The 22,590-nt window shown below is 36.1% G+C and overlaps 1 protein-coding gene and 1 non-coding gene across 2 annotated transcripts in view; one reads left to right on the top strand and one right to left on the bottom strand.

Moving 5' to 3' along the window:
* Positions 1-22,590, bottom strand: part of Cntnap2 (contactin associated protein 2) — a 1,898,037-nt gene that overhangs the window by 1,807,149 nt on the left and 68,298 nt on the right. The gene's annotated exons all lie outside the window — the stretch shown is intronic.
* Positions 11,105-11,210, top strand: LOC144375531 (small nucleolar RNA SNORA3/SNORA45 family). Its single transcript, XR_013435598.1, has one exon. It is a non-coding gene; the product is annotated as a small nucleolar RNA SNORA3/SNORA45 family (small nucleolar RNA).

The following is a 22,590-nucleotide window of genomic DNA, read 5'->3' as shown; positions in this document are numbered from 1 at the left end:
TTCTAGTCACTAGTCCAGAATAAGAGAAGCATTACTATATTAAGAAGAGGAGCCTTATAATATATTCCAGAAGAGTTATTATATTAAGAAGCATGATTATATTAAGAAGAGGAGCCTTATAATATATTCCAGAAGAATAGTCCACAATCAAAATTGCTGTGGCAGAGGCTGATGGTTCTCCACTCCTGTTACCCCCACACCTTGGTGACATCCTCCAACTCTGCTTAACTTCTGAAGGCAGCCAGCCTCGGCACTTCTCCCCAGGACTCTTGTCACAGAAGATCACTTTGCTACCTGCGTGTCAGCCTAGATAAGTCATGGAATTGACACTCATAGAGCAGCCCTCATGGAAACACCCACAGGCTAATTTGATTCGATGTGGAGCTGCCCCCACTGCTTGTCCTGCAGGTGACATCGCTCCTAGGCACCCATGCCAGCCTGGTTCAAGTGTCCCCAGGAGGCTGAGCTCCAGGTGCCCTTGTTCTCTGCTGCTTTCACTAAGTATCTTCCCTTCCTGTCCTCCCTTCCCCATCTGCCTTCTCTGGATCCCCATGATGTTTCCTGCAACTCCCAGATGAACTACCCATACCTGAGTCTTCATCTGAGGATCTGCATTTTCAAGATAAGCATTCTTCAAATGGTAAAAGGAAGCACCCTTATCAAAGCGTTTGTGATACTAGTTAAAAGCAGAGGACAGGGAAAGGATAAGAGAACCACTCTCTCTCAAAAGTCCCGCAGCCTTGCTCACTGATTCTCATTAAGAGCAGGGAACATTTATACAGTGTCTTCTATACATAACCCATTTACCCCAGATATTTTATAAGATCAGAAATATAGTGAATAAGGTATTGCATTCCATACTGGAACTTCAACAAGTTTTACCAAGTTCCTTCCCAATGTAAGGGAACATTTTCTTTCCTTTCTTGGAATGACATTGATCCTGATCCCGATCAATGTCATTATATGGCAATTCTGCCAGAAAAACTTTTCCTGGGATGAAGTTCAATTGTGTAATGATTTTCAGCTTATAAAGGTTTCAAATTACCTTGAACTAACCCTGAGAATAAGGATGGGTTAATTTCATTTTTGAAAGAATCCTGAGATAAAAGGATACATCTGCAACTGGAAATATCCTTCTTATAAAAAAATGATGTCTGATTTTTATAGAAGGATGATTTTTTGTTGTTGCTGTTAAGATAATGACTTTAAGGTAAAGGCATTTTTAATGAAAAAAAAATACATGTTTTGGAAAGGTCTTGTTTCCAAGTAAGTTAAAAATTCGATAATTTAATATGTGTTATTTTTACAACAGTTTCATCTCACTGGCAAAATTTAAGCATGTATTTCAAGTTTACAAGCCAGAAGATTCTATGCATTTATGGCTAGAAATCTGCTCTCCATGGACATAATATTTATGCCTCTGTGACATGCATCATTTGACTTGATGTCTGCTTAACCGAAATGTGATGGGTTGACATTATCAAACTGAGCAGATTTTCTGTAACCTTAAGCTGAATGTTCTTGTGTGTATACAGAGAGTGGCAAATGAGAGGTGTGAAGAGGCAGCAGATGCTGTCACATAGGGTTAGTCCAATATCATCATTAACACCCATTTGGGGACAGCAAATAAGTCAACTGGAAGAAAATAATTACTTGTATGAGTATTTAATTATATTTTTTCTACTAATAGTATTCTCCTGGATCACTGCAATACAGCTTATTTCTGACAGGAATGACCCTGGTCCTTACAAAATAATAATAATAATAAAAAAAAACTTTACAAAAATTTAAGATTCAATTTTTTGTTAGATTATTGCAGATTGAAGGACAATATAAAAAGTAAGTCATAATTAATTGCACAAGTAAGGGATAATATCATCTCTAAAGTAACAACGTCAGTTCCCAATGTATTTTATTTCATAATCTGAATATCATTCTGAAATGCTAAACATGCTTAATATTCATTGATATAATAAGCATTTATTGAGTGTCTCAGTGTGTCATGCACCATTTTAGGGACTGGAGTTGAAAGACAAGATAAACGTAGATTTTCCCTTCTGGAAATAAAACCAGGCACGGAAGTGCCAACAGTGCTGAGTGATCCATGCAGTGACAGTTGCTATACAGAAGAGACATGTTGCTTCATGAATTTCTTGGAGCCATACACTGAAGGGTGGTTAAAATCATGCTGATTCATATGGAGCACAGAGTGTGCACAGTGTTGGGCAAGGTGCTCCTCATGATCCCATTGACTCCTCAGCATCCTTATGAAATATGTACGGAAGTAGACTCAGGTCTGTGGGGCTGGGCTTTGTAGAATATCCGAGACTTCAACGTATTACTGTTCAATTCAACAGATTTTTTGGAAAAACATGGTGATGATGAGGGAGATGGAGAAGGGCTTAAGCAAACAGAGAAAGATGGTGAGCGTAAAGCCAGGGGTAGGTCCATACCAAAGGAAAGTGGAGAGGGTCCTCCAATGTGGTCAACTTCCTGTTGATGAAATTGCTCAGTGGACACCAACGGGGGACCCAGTGAGACAGACACTTCCATACTGGTGCTCCAAATGGAGGTCCAATAGAAAAACTCAAATACAGAAGTGGACATGGGGAGAGAGGAGGAGAGAAGAAAGGAGGAAACTGCAGGCACCATAAAAAGAACAAGCCAAAACTTCCCCACTGGGTCCCTGGCTCTGAAGCCCCTTCACTTTGGAGAACTCTTGTCTCTCACTGTTGCTTTCACAGTAAACCTACCTGCTTGCTTGATGTCTTTGTGTCCTGTTCTTCAGTTCTTGGCTGAGCAGTGACAAGGAACCCAAGAGCCCTTAGACAGGAACAATGTGAGCATGTTGTGTGAGCTCTTGCAAATGGAACCCCGAAGTTTAATCTTCCTTGGCTTCACAATAAATCTTCCATCCAATGTTAATTTTTAGCCAATTTTTCAGATGAGGAAACTAAGCTGACGTAAATTTTAAAATAAAGTTTATTCTGTGGAATTCAACAGACTGCTGACTGTCAGAAGAATCAGTACCATGGGACTCAGGAATGAATTCCTCTAAATTCTATGGTATAACATTGAAGCTATCTCATTGGCCAGCTTAGCTGACTCTGTCACTGATTGACAGGTGGAATTAAGTTCTTTTTACAGATGCAGACACAAAAACTATGAAGTATTAACCCTTATTGTTAATATTTATCTCTGTCTTAGGGAATGTAGCTCACAAACCATGATATTTAACTAAGATTATTCAACTTTAATAAGATTATTCAACCTCTACTCTATGATTAAAAATGTTCTACACTAAAATAGTCCTACTAGTCATATTGTTTAAATTTCGGCATAATTGCTTGAATAAATTAATTTATGAATTGCTCAAAATGTAATAATATTACATACTCTACTAAAGTAGCTAGATGTATTCTAACATTTGATTTCATTTTCCTGTGGCATTACATAAAGGAAAGACGCTAGTGTCATTGGGTCAAGTAAAATAAGTTTTCTACAATTTTATCTATCTAGTTTTCAATATTAATGTTTCTATGATATTTAACTCAGCTGGAGAGGACCAAGATACTGATCAATATCTGTAGCTTATGCCCAGAAAACTGCATTGAGATTTATGGCTACTGAGGAAGCATAATTTAAAATTACAAAGAAATTTTCTTTTTAATTTTGAGGTTTGCCAACAGAGTTGGACATGTATTGGAATTTTCACTTTTAAAAAATGATACCTTTATATGCACATAAACAACTCTGCTGAAATGAAATTAGTCTGGGAATGGCAATTTAGATTTATAGAAGCAGGTACTTTAAAAATTAATCAGTCATTCCCAGTCCTTGATAAAATTCAGGGTTTTCCAAGGGCACTTCTCTAATAGCTGTCCAGTGGTGCAGGGTGCTACACCATTGAGAGCACTTTAATCTTCTAGACCAAATCAATGAAGAATACTGTTGAACACAAGACAGCCTAGTAATCATACCATCCAATGCTCCAGTTAACCTCAGTACGAGGGAGATATTAGCAGGCATCATCAAATCATCAATTTTAGACACTTGGAAGAATACAATACACTAGAGAGAAACCAAGCATTCTTTATTAAGAGCATTTAATCTGTGTCTATAAGGGTCCCATGCCTTAGATTTGTTGGGGTAATCTATGTTTCCTAACTATGCCAGCTCTTTCTTCCTGACTATTTTATCTACATTATCATCACCACAATGAATTTGAAGCCTTCCCATCATTCGAGGTCAAATTCAAGTTCAATGCTGCATACATAGCACAATTACTTGTGTTCTTTTATTGCTGAAAGAAAATTTAACTAGTCATAAAAATAATGATATTACACAAAATATTCTGGTTAATTCTAGACCTAGAGCATGACATCTCATGCTCAAAATCAGAATAGTCTTAAAGTGTCAAAAGGCAGATTACCTGTTCCAGCCTTCACCAGTTGTAATTTTAAGGGTATACATTTATTGATGCCACTGAAATACTTCTTAGTTTTTATGAAAAATTTGAGTTTACTAGACTAATATCTATATTCTAAAGAAGAATGTTCACTTTTAAAAAATGATAGCTTTATATGCACATAAACAACTCTGCTGAAATGAAATTAGTCTGGGAATGGCAGACAGGCTGAAATCTTTTACAAAAGTCTAATGCTAAATTAGTCTCTAGAATCTTCATACTGATCCTTAAGGGGATTTTATTCAAAATCCAATTATAAAAATAACTTGCTAAGTGATTTTAGCAAAACTTCTGTCTATGTCACAGTTTTTTAAATGAATAAAGTCAATAATTAAATTAGTATTTTAAATATAAGTAAAAGGGCAGAAAGATTTTTGATATTTTCGAGTACAGTGCCTGGGTTGCTATGGTAAAGAATAAGGCATTTTGGACAACTGGTTGAGCATTGCATAAAGAAGAAAACTTATTGTACATGGTCAGGCTGCAGTGGGCTCCTCAAGATGCCTGAAGGTTGTGTTCTCAAATACATATTCCTACCGCCTCTCCCTCACCCCCAGATCAAATCTGTCAGTGTTTTGAAATAGTTCTCAACTTCTCAAACAGATATTCTAGATAACTGCTGTCAAAAAGGCATTGTCAGATTGATGAGCATATGTTCTCTGGGGTTCTCATATCTGCATTCAGAACTTGCTCTTCCTATGACCACTGTGTTACTTGGTCCAAGTTCACTATACCCTTTAATCCTCTGTGTTTCCATCTACACAATAAAGACCAGTATTTTAAGTCAGTGTGAATCTCAGTGAGACATTACATGCATGCACTTAACACATAAGGATGATTTCAGGGAAATATGAGAATGATGTGCTTTTATTTTTTTCCTGAAAGTTTTTCCTCTCCATGTTATTCACCTTCAAGGACTCACAGGAAACATACTACCCCAGGAAAGAAGGGATCTATTCATCCTAGAACAAAGAGGACATTGGTTGGCTTTAAGCATCAAAGCAATTCCTCACAGCAATAGAAAGGTCTTGAAATCCAGGATTTACCTAAATTCCTTTAATTCAACGGAACATATCAAATGATAAAAATCTGCCTGACCAGATCATGTAACCCAGAGTAGAGGAGAAATAGGGTTTCTACCCCTTCTTGCCCTCCGGGAAAGGAGAGCAGAGACGAGGAACTTGAGTGGAGAGATGGTTGTATCTTGGTACTGCCTGCTACTGTGCTGGAGGGAGAGGTGGCAAATTGGATAGAAGAGAGTGTACCCTGGTGTCTCCTTTAGGATCTGAAAGAGAGTTAACCTCATAGGCTGCCCGCCACACCCACTGGCTAAAGTTGCTGTCAGTAAGTGAAAGCAAAAGTGAATGTGGTTAGGAGAATCAAGGCCTGAGAAAGCATCACAGGAGAGCCCAGGACACTTCTACAAGGTGATGGCCAGCAGCTTTCCTAGGTCCATGGACATCCATTAGGAGAGGGGTGGGGAGGTGCTCAGTCAGAGCAAGTCGAGTTCAGGATCCTACAGAAAAGGTTTCCATGGAAAGGAGAGATTGACTAACTGCAAGCGATGCAGATGGAAACCAAATGAAGCCATGAGCAACCTCCTGAGCATCAGGGTGGGGCCCCGGTATCAAAAGGAGGAGCTCTGACTTGCAGGCTGAGAGCTCTGGAAGGACTGAGTACCACTAGATCATTATCCAGAATGATCACATTCACATACTTGAGAAGCCAATGGCCGCAGAAAGATCCTAGAGGACTCTGAGTCCGTTGAACCTCCAGAGTCAACTGCCAGCACCCACCTAGGGACCAAATGACACAGCAACTTATCTGGAATCAAGTGGCAGCTGGTCCATCTCCTTGACTAAGCCACACATTCAAGACCTACTAGAGAGAACAGGGAGAGAGAGGGGCTAAGTCTGAGAATATTCAATACTAAGAGATTTTGCACTTGTCAACCTAAATAATGAACAGAGCAAGATTCTCCATATATTAGGAAGCTTATTTGGGAATAACAGAACATTGCAATAGGAATGCATGTGCCATAGTAAACCAGGGGTTATTTTGTTTGACAATCCAACGCAGATTACCCAATAGGATTAGATTTAACCACCTGCACTTGCTATATAAAAGGGGTGGGGTTTGCTAGTGATATGAATCATATAAGGAAAATCATAATATACTATTGATACAGTTTTCTCCACTCTTTGCCAGAACAAAACAATACAATAACATAAAAAATGCTCAGAATGACTTGCCCAGGAAAGCATATCACCTCCACCAACCATTTCAAGACTCACAGAAAACCAATGTTTATCAGGGGACAGTGGGCCCAAGGTCACTGCTGCACTGTGAGGGTAGACATAGGCTAAACTTCTGCAGTTTGTTTTTTCATGATCACATATCATTTGTTTAATCTCCTAGTCATTTCATTTCCATACAATTTTGTTCAAGCTTGAAAAGCTAAATGATTATGAACGAGACCACTATCCCACTATTTTCTTGTGAAACCCAGCCCTCCAGATGAGTGATGGTACACAGTATACGGAGGGGTATAGAACTGGGTATTGTTTGGGGAAAAAAGAAAAAAAAATAAAGCAAAATTTTATTTATAGCTTTAGGTATGGGCCTTAGTAACATAAACAATGCTAGACACCTTACCACCAAACGATGAAAAATAAAAAACATGTCAATTGATTTCACCATAAAAGCTGCTGTGTACATCCATTTTATGGAAGCTGCTTAGAGATTAAGGAGCCATCACTCTGAATAAAGTCGACCTTAACCTCAGACATCTGAAAAACTACAAGTTTAAATTAGGATGATGATAATTTTCCTCAGGCAATCTTGAAAAAGGTGTAATTCTGTAGCTAAAATAGGAAAGTTGGAAAAGAATCTTTCAAATATCAGTTCTTAAATCAACCATTTCCATGATGTAAAATCAATGATCATCACCAGGAAAAAATTGGTAAGTTCTAACTTTTCTCTCAGGGTGACATTAGTGTTATAAAGCTGTACTCTCAAGGTTTTCCTTTTTGCTTTATGGTATTTTCATTTAGTTGTCTGTATTTTTTTTTTCTAGCCCAAATTTTAGTAGCAGTTTTGTGCCGGGGCTCATATCTTGATGAGTTTGTAGTAATTCTCACAAAAATTTAATGTGAGTATTTCTCCAAATATTACAGTTCTAGAAAGGTACGTGGGTCACATCCTAGCAGAAACTTGAGTAGTTATGGTTGAATTGGCTTGGCCACCTCTGAATTAGTGGGAGAAACATAAAGAGATATTCTAAATTTAGAGACCAAACTTCCAAAATTTGTAAATGAATTTTTCAATACTAACAGCATCAATTATTTGTTAATATTTTACAGTTACAGAATGTCTCTTACAGGAAGAGTTTTCTAGGATATGTGTGTGTGTGTGTGTGTGTGTGTGTGTGTGTGCGCGCGCGCATGCATTACATATATATAATAGGTAACTGTATTTTCATATTTACACTGAATTTCAGTGTATATAAAGACGTAAGTTCTGGATTTATTATAAGATTATTAATAAAGTACTTTGAAATCACTAGTGATAAAATGCCTATGACTAACGATGCTTTGTTATTGATTTGTTATATATACATACATATATGGGGGTAGGATAGATTAGGGGCCCTTGACTCAGGCCAAATCTCACCTTGATTAGTAGAGCTGACCTGAAGCTAAGGACCTCCCCTTCATCTTGCCCCCTGAAGCTATCAGAAGAATAAACTTTCTGAAGTGGAAACATCAAGAACCTGTTTTCCAAAGGATTGCCCAATCATTCTGAGAAGCATGCACAGAGACGCCTGGCCTATAATAAACCAGAGGGAAGAATCCCCTACTAAGACTTCATTTATATTACTTACATATCATGAATTGAATATAAAGCCCAGGAATGAGAATTGGGTATATGGAAAACAGGCATTATGGGCAAGACAGAGGAATCTGTCAATCACTCCTCATTTAGCACAAATCACTCCTAGTAAAAAGTTCACCAAAGATGAGCAAAAAACTCAGAAGCACATATAACCCAACATCTCCTCTGAGTCCAAAGGGGGATGTTCTTGGGTGTCCTCACTGCAACCCCACACCTTACCTCATTCCAATAAAGTCTCTTAACTTTTACTCTTTGTCTTACTGAATTCTCCTGACCCCATGACACATATATTTTAAAAATTATATATACATATATAATTTTTCTGGTTTGTAGAACCTCCTAAAATCGTATTAGATTCACACGGGATGAGAAAAGTCTAAATAAAGGGTTTTCAGCTTCTAGTCCAAGGCTGCAAAAACAGTTAAATATAATTAAGATTCCAGTAAGAAATAGTATCTAAAAACAAAGTGATATCATTTTTAAAAATCAAGGATATTATAGTCTAATTCACGAAGTTTCTTAAAAATGCACACAAATAGAAAGTACAAAATATAGCTAAAAAGTATAGCTGAGAATCAGAAAACATGGTGATTTAAAATCTGTCATGGGTTGACAGTGTGAATTATCTGAAACACAAGGACTGGCTTTCTAATGAATAGTGGGGGTTGGCCAAATGGACCTCTTTTTGAAGCCCCTACCATGGTAACATGAGCTACTTGGCTAAGATGTGGGCGAAAGTTTCAGATTTCATGGCAGGTCCAGAAGGTTCTAAAAGCAACAGATCATTCATCAAAACAAGTTAATTGAGAATATGGTGTTTTTCTGTTTTAAAATGTTGACCTACCCTACAGGCATAGAACACAGCTGGGATTTGTGTACTACCTAGGTATTGGTTTGACAGGGTAGCTGATGTTAAGTAGGTACAGATGACTCAGGAGGATGGAAGTCAAGGAGAATTCAAAGGTGAAGGATTTGTCTCACCAGTCCAGTAAGAGACGGTAATCTCATGGACATGCAGCCACACAGGTATAGAGTTGCCAACTTGCAGACTTGTATGTGATTTGTCAAGGGATGAGGGAAGTCTAAATAAAGGCTTTTCAGCTTCTAGTCCAAGGCTGTCTCTGGGCCTCCCTGATAGCTCATTTCCAGGCATATAAATGGTACTAATCTCCCCTGCAGAGAGAGGTATTCAAAGGAGCTGAGTTTTAGAGATTCATTACAAAAATCTCCATTTCTTCATTTTGGGTTGACATATCTAAACTGCAGGAAATACTGAAAGGTAGCTAATGTCTATGATGTAGGATCCTGTTCATAGATATGGGATATGTCACTTGGACAGAGTGACACAAAAAATCTCAGCTGTATTTGACTTGGACGCATCTCAAACCGAACACGTACACTAGGGTGAGGCATCTTCTAAAGAACTGACCTGTGATAACAAATCTCACATTTTAAATTCCTGTTTATTAATGAAGGTAACACTCGGCGGGCAGAGCAATGACAAGTCCCAGTCAAAATGGCTGTGTCCCAACTTTGTCCTGGAGTTTCATGTTCCAGGGTGAATTAATAATTCAATCTTCATGAGCCATCAATTCTAGTCCCCCTTTAAAAGTTTGGCAATGGTCCCAGCTAATTTCATTTATGATGTGGATTTTTTTGAGACCATGAGCATTCAGAGATGAAAAAGGGCAAGCTTCGTCTCATTATATGACTGTGTTTCTGTTCTTTTTTTTTTCCCTTCCAGTAATACTTTATTGATTTATTAATCAGCAACAAATCAAAGGGTAAGGACATGCCATTTCCTCATTAATTAGTCATAGGAACAAGCAACACTAATCAGTCTTACTTCAACTGTAAATAATTAGTCTTCTTTATTTCTCTTGAGAGGAGAGTGAAGTATAGAAATTTTGATCATGCTTTATAAATTTTTTTCACAGAATGAAAATATATTGTCTGATATATAAATTTTGAGAAATAAACAGAAAATTTGTTTTAGTGCTTAACAATTTTTATTCATGACTTAAAAGAGTTGAATTTTCATTAGCTTATGTGTGTGTATGTTTTGTTTTGTTTTGGTTTTGACATCCAGTTGCTACTTTTGTTTTCACTCCAAAATGAGTCTGCTACAGAGAAAGAGATCTAAAGAACTTAAAGTTCTACTTAGGATTTTACTGAATTATGATAACTTTTTCTATATTAAATACTTTTTTCTACAGCTTTGTGATTCTATTTTTCAAACAATCCTTCAAGTACTTACTCACATTGGTCATTCATCAAATCTTTATTTGGCAGCAGCGCATATCACTGTGCAAGATGCAACACTGACTTTATAACGTTGTATAAGGTGCACATGGTTCTAATAATAATGGTCTACCTTCAAAGAGGGGAAAGTGAACCTCAAGCCAATAAACATCAAAATAAATGCATTATTATAAATTGAGAAAACTTCCAAGGAAAAACAATTACTTCTATTTCCTAATAGTGACTAGTTTTGAGGGTTTTCATTATCCTGCTTGTCAAGTTAGTTGACAACTAAATACAAATATTCTTTCTCACTAAAATACATCCTAACAGATTTCTTCTCCATTCTTTTACTTTTATTTAGAAAAATAAATTGCTCAAGAACCATTTTTTGCCCTCCATCTGTACCTGACTAAGCTGATTGTATTACTGTCCATGCTGCCATCAACCAAGTTTTAGCTTTTCTGAAAATCAACCTCTTTCCACTGAGACTAAATTCACCTCCAGACTTGGCTGTTTTATGCTCAAGTCCTGGGAGAGAATCTGCTGCTCTTGACTCACTGGTGAGGATAATCAGTTTCCTTCAGTGCCCAGAGCAGACACAGCCCTACCTGGGTACTGAAAGTGAGGGCTGGTTGCCATCCCTCCTCCCTCTGGGAGCTGGTCCCCCCGGTGCCTGACTATAAGCACTTTTTTTCTCTTTTCTAGGGCTACTCCAAGGTTCTGGAGAAGCGAAAGCTCCCAAAGCAGACTGACCTCATGAGGGCCCAATTTCTCAGTAGAAGTGCTGTGAAGAAGACAGTCGGGGGGGGGGGGGGGCTGGTGGCTTCAAGCATATGGAAGTAGGTTCCTAAAATGCTTTAACACATGGTAAATAAAATAAAATGATGAAATAAATGTCTTTCAAATTCACTACAAACATCATCAGTACAGGCATTGCACAAATGATTGTGAGGTATCTTCCAGTTGATAAAATACAAATCTGTATCTATTGTTTAATTTAAACTCATCTCCTAATGGCATTTCTAAGATAGAAAGTCACCTAGCACAGTACGGCATTGGGCTTTATTTTCTCCTAAGCATAAAAAATATTTTCTCTGCACTCAAGGTACTTGCTCTAGTGTTGGGAGTTCCACTAGAGATTTTAAAGCAATTTAAACTCTATAACCCAGACTTCTGCTTTAATCACTATTATTAAAATGACTCTTCATCTATTATTTTGAACCAAGCAACCAACATCTCTCTCTCTACCTCTCTTTCTCTCTCTATTTCTTTTTCTGTGTACAGTGGATTGAACCCAGAGGCACTCTGCCACAAAGGTATATCCACACCCCTTTTTATTAATTTATTTTGAAATAGAGTCTCACTAAATTGCCCAGGCTGGCCTGAACTTGACATTCTCCTCCTCAGTCTCTCCAGTAGCGGGATCACAGGTGCATACCACCATGCCCAACTTCTCTCTCATGTTTTTGCTGATAACCATTTTTAAAAAAATGCTCATTTTACATATGAATTAAAAACTTGATTTTCCACTTTTAAAAAAAAGTTTACTGGAAATTTTTAAAAAGTTATATGATCTGACCCATTGGTAGATAAATGAAAGAAAGGTAATAGAAGGAAGTCAAGCAAAATTGATGGAAACCTAATATCAATCTCTGCCATTTTACACGATGTTATTTGAAAGAAGCTAACTAACATTTATGTAAATCCTCTTTAAACCAAGAATGTAATTTAAATAATATTACCTTACACTAAGGAAACCTAGAATGGAAAGCATTTTCATAACCATTTAGAGAAAACTAAGTCTCCAATGACAGTTGTTAGGGTTTAAAGGAATCTCTGTCTTATTGCAATGCTCATTTGCCCCCATTGTACAACATGATACATTCCCCTGTGTTACCAGCTATAGAATGGTCTAAAAACTAAAAATCCAAGTTCACATGTAGATACATGGTGTCACAATAGAGTAGAAGATAGGGTACATGTCCCTGGAAGCCTCCTCTGGAAAAAAAGAGAAGGTCTGATGTTTTGATGATTGACTTGGTCAGTGCTGCTTAGTCAAGCAGCAATGCTTTGGGGTGAATACTTAAGAACTCCTTACCTTGAGATCATTAACATGAATATCCTGTATTAGTTAAGAATCTACATCTTCTTTGTGAATAAATATTGATGTAATTATATGCCAAAAGAAATAATTCTAATTTTGTATTTTGTTTGAAGATATAGAAAGTTCTATTAACTCAGTGTATTGGAACAAAGCTTAAAATGCAGATAGAAACACATTTTGTGAAGTTACTGCCCCAAGTTGGTGATTCATCTACATGGGAAAGTTTCATTGGTAAGACTTAGCATCCGAGGAACATATGCATATAGACCCATAACTTTTATATTAATAAGTTGTATACTTAATTTTTAATGCATTTCATCATTTTCACCTTGTGGCCAAAATAATGTTGACCAGGAACACCTCTTTAAAGTACTTCTTATGAAAAGAGAAATGGTGCATTATATTCTTGACACTTAAGGTCAAGTACAGAAGATGCATTGTATATTAATGTACCCAATATATCAGACAAGAAGTTAATGTCTTCCCTCCCTTTTGGGTCTAGAATATTTCATAAAACTATTTTTACTTTCTTCACTATGATTAATAGTATCCCAGAAATACTCTGTCCTGACAGAACATAACGACAGCTTTGATATTATATGAGAATCATGGAGGCATTAATTCTCATTATATTTGAAATAATACATTTCAGAAATGGGAAATAATTTCACGTATAGGTTTCATTCAGCACAATATAGTGTGTTATTTTCCTCTAGGAATTTATTCAAGAATAATGATTAATTGTTGCAATTTTGGTTGAATTACTTGAATTCTTTAATGCATTCTTCCACTAAAAACTTTGCTGGAGCAGTTTGGCACTTTAACATGAACCAGCTATGACTGACATTCACAACAGAAACCTATTTTGCAAATTTTTTTTTCATCTGGGTCAATGATTTTAATTTGCAATGTGGCCTTGAAAAATACTGTTGTTAATAATTTTTAAAATATGCTAAAATAGAACTTAGCTAAAACCAAATGCAAATAACAAAATAGATAGAGATCATTAGATTTTCTATTAGTGGATTCTAATTTTTTTTAATCTGTTTTTTCTAGGTTATTTTTCCTTGCTGGTAGCCTTGTGGGGAATAATCACAGCTATGCTATCCTGGACAGAAGTCCCTGTGCAAAACTTATCTCAAGAAATATAAAAGATATTCTTAAGCATATATATCCACTCACCTTAAATATTATAAAATAAAATCTCCTGACAGACCTAAGTTTCAACGTTAGACATTTCTTCGTCATGGTACACATACAACAGCTGGATCCATTCCAACATGAAATTTCACTTGTAATTTATTCCATAGGGAAAAGTACATGGTCTGAAGGATACAATTGTTTTTACCCTGTAAACAAGTTCTTCTTCAGTATTATATATTTTATTTTTAATACCTCAATTGAACATATTATTTTTTGCACATAATTTTAATTTCAAAATTGCTATATAATTCATTAAAGGTACTTGAATGCAAACATAAGTAATAGGGTGCTGTCAGTAGTTTCCACTCCTACACATGGTCACATTCAATTTTTTTTTTTAAATCTACTGATTCATTCTTGTTTCAACATTCTAAAGTTTCTAGAATAGTCTTTCATTCAAAATGCATAAATATGTTTGTCTAAAGTGGTTCTGCTCAGCAATTTAATAAATTGTTCAGTCCACAGGGAATACCATTAATTATGTAAAGAATGATGGGGATTCATTTACTTCGTTTCTTTCTGAACCACTTGACTTGTCTCTATTTAATTAAACAATAATAAATGTGATGGTAGGGAGAAATTATGCTGTCAGTGAACAATACTAAATATGTCCCTGTTATAGAGATTGCCATTTTAGATGTCTTCATATTTAGAGAGAAAATCAGAGTAAGATCACTACAGACTCTTGCCCACACGCCTAAACCTTATTGACAGGTATCCTCCATCATATGTTCACTCGAGTTTTGAGTTATGGAGAACACTGAGAAGACAAATAACAATCACTGCGTCAGCACATTCCTTTATTTCATCCCTCGAAGAGTCCATTTTCTTTCAGGGAAGCAGATTCCAGGCACTTTACGTAATGTTCACGTGTCTTGCTTCAGTACCAAAGTTGGGCCTTGTTTACAAAGCCCACTGCACTGCACAGTGAACTTGGAATATCAAAATGTTAAAGACAGGCTCCCATAGGGACAGTGAGTTAATGTATTAACCCACCACAAAACCATTAAAGTCACATAATTGTAAACTGACATTTGTAACAAGTTACCAATCCAATTTAGTTGAATATCTAAAATGTTTTTACTGTAGAGCTGAAATACTTGAACTTTTGTAACCACACAATCCATGACCATATTAAGTCACCAACACCAAAGGATTGCCACAGAGGAGGTCACATTGGAGATAATCTGTGGATCTCTGGCATTAAGGACTGCGATGGTTTTTGTAACCTTTCTACTCTGGTTTCTATCTTTAAATATTAGCATGTAAATATCTCCTTTGGAAAAGATATAGTTCAGGCCTACTCGTATTTATAACACAAGCAAAACATTCATACCAGTGCATATAACAGAATACCAGAAACTGTTCCTAGATCTTCTGATACACATTAACTCCTCTCTGACAAAATTTTTTATGACCAAGTTTCAATCAGGAGTCAGCAAAAGCAAAGATATTTTATCACTTGGAGAGAGGTGGCACAGACACACTGACACAGTAGTAGATACTTTTGTAATTTTCCCTTCAGAGTTAATCTCTTTTTTTAAAAAAATATTATCAGATTGATGAGTATTGGAATTGATCATTTAACATTCCCTTGAAATATAAATGAAATGATTCATAGAAAAATTTCTGGAATTTTTCCCAATATGTTTTATTTATCTTATCATGACAATATTAAAATCAATATATAATTTTACCAAATAATTAAAATTTGATACATAAATAAAAGTATTTTGTAAGTTTCAAACTAAAAAAACCCAAATCATAATTAATTATATTTAATAACCAAGCTGATTACTGTTTGCTGTTGTTTTAATTTTAGAATTTAATGAAAATTAAAACTTTTACATAAAACAAGCAAAGTCTCACAGCCATACAATAAATCAGAAAACAAAATTTTCTAAATAATTGAAAAGATTTATCAATTGGACATACCACAATATGTTCATTGTGTAAAGTAGAATAATAATCAGGATTAAAAGGATAATTGATTTAACATCCCAATTTTCAGAGACAAAGGATGTCAATATTTTGATATAGTTATTTCTGGTTCTGTAATGTTCATTTTCTGTACTCATAGTTTAGCTGGTTGTTGCCATACAATTTTATATGATAATAATATAAAACATTATAGCAGATTTCATATATTATTGTACATGCATTACGAACAAAATTTTAGTAGCTACATAAGACAACATCTACACATTTTAAATCTACCAGACAGCTCATAACTTGTACAGATGTTCTCCATTGTTAAATATTTTGGCTATTTTAAATAACCATGTCACAAATGTGTAACAATAAATTCAGGGGCATAGATTTCTTTATATTTGGATCATCAGAAATGGAATTACTGCATCAAAGTTGACATTTTTTATGGCTATTGTTGCACATCATTGGGTTTTTAATATTAAAATTAGAGCTAGATAAAAACGATGCTTTCTTTGAATATGAGGACCTCACCAAGGGAATGATCTAGTTTTATCCTTGATAGGAAACTTAATTCCCAATAAAATTTGCCATCTGTTAAATATAAAAACACCTTAGCTGAAATCAGATAATATGGTTTATGGATGGTGACCAGAAAGAGGCTGCCATTATTGGTATCTTTTCATGTAAGTACAAAACTGCCTGTTGCAGCTTAAACAAATATCTTTGTATGCTATGAGTCCCACAATTTCTCCATTAGCAACCTCTGCTGATAATCACAAGTAAAAGATGCAGTTTACCCCAGAAGACACAGTGGTGCACATCTGTAATCCTAGCCACTCAAGAGGCTGAGTCACGAGGATTGCAAGTTCAGGGACAGCCTCAGCAACTTAATGAGACCCTGTCTCAAAATTATCAAAATAAATTTAAAGGGCTGAGGATGTAGCTCAGTGGTAGAACATCCCTGAGTTCAATCCTTAATACTGAAAAATAAACAACCAACCAAAAAAATTATATAATCTACATAAAGTCAAGTTCTTCATACACAAAGGAGACCATCAGGATTGTCACCATTCACCAGCTACAGTACAGAAAGTCTGGAAGCCAAAGTGAACTTGATTACTGTGTAACCACCAACTTCTCCATGCTTGCTCTAAAGAAAATCTACAGTCAAAATGTTCTGCTTGTTTCACCACTTTAGGATTCTTTTTATAATTAACACAATAACTTGTGACCAAAACATAAATTCAGGAATAGAATTATATACATTCTACAAACTATTAACAAGACCAAAACTACATATAATTCCAAATAATTTAACAGAGGTCAAATATCAATTCACAGTTATTAGTAAATATCTGATTGACAAACCCACATTGACAAGCTCACATGCGCGCGCACACACACGCACACACACATTCTAAGTGAAGATGAAAACTACTTTATCTTCTCCATTTGTAATTGTTTTCCAGGATCTATTTATCCTCTTCTGCATGTATTCTAATATGTGCTAGAAAAATCCAGTGTAGAATAAACTTGCAAAAGAGCCTTAGGTGTAGGCTGACTGTATTGCCCTAATGCTCTCAAACAACTAGCAGAGTGACTGGCGCCTAATAGCTGCTGAATAGACATCTACTGAATGTCAATAGTGTTTAGTAGACATCCACTGAGCAAATGAGTGGTTGGGATGTGATGTTTGTTCTTTGTTAGGACATTTAACCTATTTTCAGGTGTTTTGACATGTTGCATTTAATTATCCCGGCTCCCATTAAAGCGCATTCCCTGCTGGTGCCATTCCATGTCACGGTGCCTTTCCCCTGGAAAGCACAGATAGATGTGGAATGCTTCCCTTCTAAACCTGATTTTTTTTCCCTTTTCTTTAACATAAACACCTTGTGCATTTGAGTTTTCTGATTCACTGATGTAGTGAGAAGGTTATATCCCCTTCTCCAAGCAACGAAAGTCCTGGCTGGAGGCCAACTACAAAAAGTGGAAAACCCCATTTTGCAGAAATTTGATGAGGACAGTGCCTGAGTAATGCCATAGACATGTCTCTTGGTTTCAGACATTCAGAGTTTGTTTTCACTGGAACTTGTCTTTTAACCCGAATTGTCCAGGCCACAGAAGGACATTTCATTCATTTTTTTTTCTTATGTAATTTTCATTTTAGTTTCAGTGACACGGTGAGAGGCCACACTAGATGTGATTTACCACAGTAATAAGTTTATGCTGGGATACGAGAGAATGAAATACATATATTTTAGGGTAGGAAGGAAAGAATGGAGCAGTCACTGGGAGTAATTTGGAAAGATGCTGTTTCTTGAACTCTCAGAAGTGGCATTCAAATGGACCTATCCTCAGAACCCATTTTCATACATTATTGGGTAGGATTTTTGAGGAATAAATGAAAAAATTTCTGACTAACTTATCTTAGCTAGACACTGCTTATGGCTGGGGTGGGGGTGACAGTTTCCAAATATTGAAACAGAAATATTAGAAGTTCAGTTCATAATCTTTCAGGAAAAAGTAAAAGCATTGAAAAGCTTTCTGCAATTAATATGGGGATCACTTATAGTGTCAGGATTTTGCTGTGTCCCTTTAACTGTCAGATTCTTCCTTCTCCCTCTATCTCTATTGGCCCATGGCACTGGGAGGGGATCTCTGAGAAAGGGGAAAGGTAAAGGAGAAGCTAGAAGAATTCACTCTAAAGGCAAGGTAAATGATTAGGGGTGAGATACAAAAAAGGAAATGAAAAATGAGATTTTTTTTTCCCTTACAGTTCTGCACAGTGATAAAAACATAATTCTAATTATTTTATTCACAAGGTAATAAAAATATATTCCTAATTATGCTCTTCTCAAGGTAATGTCTCTTCTTTTTTTCACTTTTGTATGTCATGCTAATCACTTCCACCTTTGACCTCTATCTTTCCTTCCTATTTCCTCTGGCTGCCATTTTTCTTCTTAAGTCCCACACTGGACAGTCTTTTTCTATCTTATCCCAGCCTTTCAGACCCATTCCTATGACTGGACCCATGAATTGCTATCACCTACTTAATTGGACATGTTGGATCAGTGCATTATGATTGATAGTGGGTAATCAATTCTCATCTATAATTTCTCCACTGAAATTCAGGTTGGTATTTCCAGCCATAATCAGGTCCTGTCCGATTTTCAGGATTGCATCTCTGGTAGGTTATGTGTTACCAACAGGTATCCGAGGAGGGAGCATTTTCAAACATGTTTTAAAGAAAGAAAAATCAACAGACACGCTTCTCGGTTTGGTGGATAAGAATAAGAACCTACCATCATCATTGTAGGAAGAATGAGGAACTGGTCAAAAACTGATAAGCAGGGATATAAAAGAGATTATGAATTTGCTTGTGTTGACTAAACAAATATAGGATAGAGGTCAGGGAAACTAGTACATTTTGATATGCTAAAAAAATTTTTTGAAGGAATAGATGACTCTTTGGAACTTAAATACGTACTACTAAAAATTGCCAGGAAACCAATGAAATTATTGTCACTAAACAAGTGCCTCATCAAAATACTATCTTGGAATTCACACATAGCACCAGAAAAAAATGCTCCAAATTAGCATTTGCATAAATGCATAATTAGCGTTAGCACAGAAACTAGTTTGAATGAAATCCTGAGTATGCTCACACCCAGAATTTCTTGTTTTCTTGTTGGCTCTAATGAAAACTCACAACAAGAGTGTCAGAGAAAGGTTATAAATTTGACAATATTGTGGGAGTCTCCCCCAAAACGAAAATAGGTTAAGTGGAGATTTCACACATGCTTTGTGTAAAATGGAAGGTAGAAGATACATGAGGATAGATGGTGGAGCTATTGTAGAACCGAGGTGACATGAGCCAGGAACATTAATTTCTGTATGTTAAAGCTAATAAGCCTGCCATTACCACAGCAACACCCAATTAAACAAATGGGCAGCACAGTTCCTGGGGGGCCCATAGAGTTTAGAATACATCTATTATTTGGGAGCTCAGACTGTCAAATTTTCAATGCACTGACTAAGCTGTTCACTTTTCAATTACTCAATTGTTCAAATCATATATCGAGCCATAACTCTTTTAAATCATCACCATTTTTTGCATCTTTAAGTTAAACCTGACATTTTATGAAAGGTTGCCTTTCATTATTTTTCCTTATATTTCCAAATTGCAACTAAGTGTGGTATAATTCTGAATTGTGAGCAAGAATATACTAAAGATACCAAAAATCTCAAGAAACCCATTTTTATTAAGACATCATGTTTTCAAGGTTGAACCATGTGTGAGTTATATGAAATTTAATGGTAGAGAAAGGAAGTAAACATGCTGTCAAACTAGAATAGTTACTTTTCCTCTAAAAATGTAAAGCAGATGCATATTTTGAAGAATAAATCAAGGATTAAATATTACCTTCATGTTACACTTAAATCTTATGTCTAATATATCTGGAAACAAATTAGTGAGTCTGTAATTAAACCTGTAAGTTTTCAGCACATTTTAAACTAGAATCATGAAACAAAAATCTGCAGGTACTTTAAAAGCTGAGGCTCCCAGTCTAACTCACTGAATTAAAATTCCAATCACGCTGTCACACCTTAATTAAAAATAAAAAGTTCAGCAATTACATACCTACTTCGAAGGTCAGTTTAACTACCTATCAATCTTCACAGGAAGCTGCTTGAATTTATTTGATGAAAAGACTTGGCAAATTTTAAACTCATGCAAGCAGACACAGTGTAGTCGGTTTCTATAATACTTCCTTTGGTTTATCTTTTATGATATTATTTGCTCCAAAGAACAAAACTGAGTTTAAGAAGGTATTTTTTTCTCTAGTTTTTATGCTGTTCTGAACCTGATACCATTTTTAAGGTACTTAGTTTATTCTAGGCTACACAAAAAAAAATTAGAAATTCTTGTCAGCCTATATAATATTACAGATCTTTCCTTTCTTCTCCAAAGGAGAACATTTTCTACAGTGAACAGCAACCATCTCTGAAAGAGACAACATTCTTGAGGAAATGCAAGCATTTGATTGTTAAAGAAATTTCATGCAACAGCATTCCTGAATGTTCTACAGGTAATATCCTGCAACTATGACACTAAAAAGAAGGTGAAAGTAAACTGTCATTGGTGGAAACAGAAAGAAGCCTTATGTAACAAAGAATACATGAAGTAAAGAAATTGTAGAATTTCTATTAAAACTCCCTTAAATCTTTTTTTTTTTTTTTTTTTGAGAGAGAGAGAGAGAGAGAGAGAGAGAGAGAGAGAGAGAGAGAGAATTTCAATATTTATTTTTCAGTTTTCGGCGGACACAACATCTTTGTTGGTATGTGGTGCTGAGGATCGAACCTGGGCCATACGCATGCCAGGCGAGCGCGCTACTGCTTGAGCCACATCCCCAGGACATAAACTCCCCTAAAACTTATGGGTACTCTTGTTGTATGTCTGTCTTTCTCTGTATGCATTTCTATCTGAAATTCTTTTTTATGTTTGTTATTCAATGAAAATAGATTTCTCACTTTTGATAAATGTTCTCTAAACTGCTCAAGTATTAGTAATTTCTCTACACGCCACATTAAGTCTTCTCTTTCCTCAGGTGACATGGTGACCTACACGCATGTAGCCTAGCTCTCCGGATTGGCTTAGGTGTGTCTTAGTGCTGACCCTCTGGACAGCATTTCAAATCTTCTCTATTTCATGTGATCTCCACACCCTGAACAACTCCATGTTCTTGACTGGCATTGATTTCTTTCTACCTGTACCTGTGGTTTTCAGTGTGTATGTGCAGAGGATGTGTCACCTATTGTGATGAACATAAACTGGTACCATATAAAAAAAAGTCTATCTTCATTTCGTTTTACTCCTGAAATAAATAAGGTGATGTCAAGGAAATGTTCTTTCTAAATGTTCATTTTAACTTGGCCACAAGTGTAGGAGGTTCTCTGTCAAGTGACTTTTAAGTTTGAACGCTGTGAGGTACATTACTCACTCTGCATTCAGATACCACAATGGTGTGTAGGCTTTCTATATTCATGTGCAAACTTCTTGTTCTTACAGAATTCAAAAGGTTGGGAAAGCAAGAATCAAATTTCATGAAAACAGAGACCTATAGGACTGGCATAGCCCATGAGTTCTGGTCTAGAGGAGCAGCAGTGGCTGACAGCTGGGGGCAGATGGGTGTCTTAATAGGGTGGGATCCACACACTCGTTGAGGAGGTGGTCATGAAGCAAGCTCAGGACTTCAGTCTTTCAAATCATTTCTTACTAATGAACTTCAAATCATTTCTTACTAATGAGGTTCTGGAGGTAATGTCCTGCAATAGATATATTATAATAGGTTCTGGGAAACCTGTAAAAGAAAATATTTTACCTTTAGTTAAACAAAGCTCAAAATGAAGATTTCTGAAAATAGCCTACTTTTATGTAAAATTGGATTTAAAGCTTTTGTTTTGTTTTATTTTTTTCTTGGTACCAGGGATGGAACTCAGGGGCACTCAACCACTGAGCCACATTCCTGGCCCTATTTCATGTTTCGTTTACAGACAGTTGCTTAGCGCCTCGTTTTTGCTGAAGCTGGCTTTGAACTTGGGATTCTCTTGCCTCAGCCTCCTGAGCCTCTGGGATTACAGGACCCGACTGGATTTAAAGTTTTGTTTGAATATAAGAAGTTCAAATATAATGAAAAAGTAAGGGATAAAGAACACGCTTTCCAAACACTGGCACGATTCTGTA

This window comes from Ictidomys tridecemlineatus, chromosome 2, assembly GCF_052094955.1.
Source record: "Ictidomys tridecemlineatus isolate mIctTri1 chromosome 2, mIctTri1.hap1, whole genome shotgun sequence".
NCBI classification, from domain to species: Eukaryota; Metazoa; Chordata; class Mammalia; order Rodentia; family Sciuridae; genus Ictidomys; species Ictidomys tridecemlineatus.
Note: the sequence above shows the minus strand (reverse complement) of the source record. Positions and strands in the feature narration are given on the sequence as shown.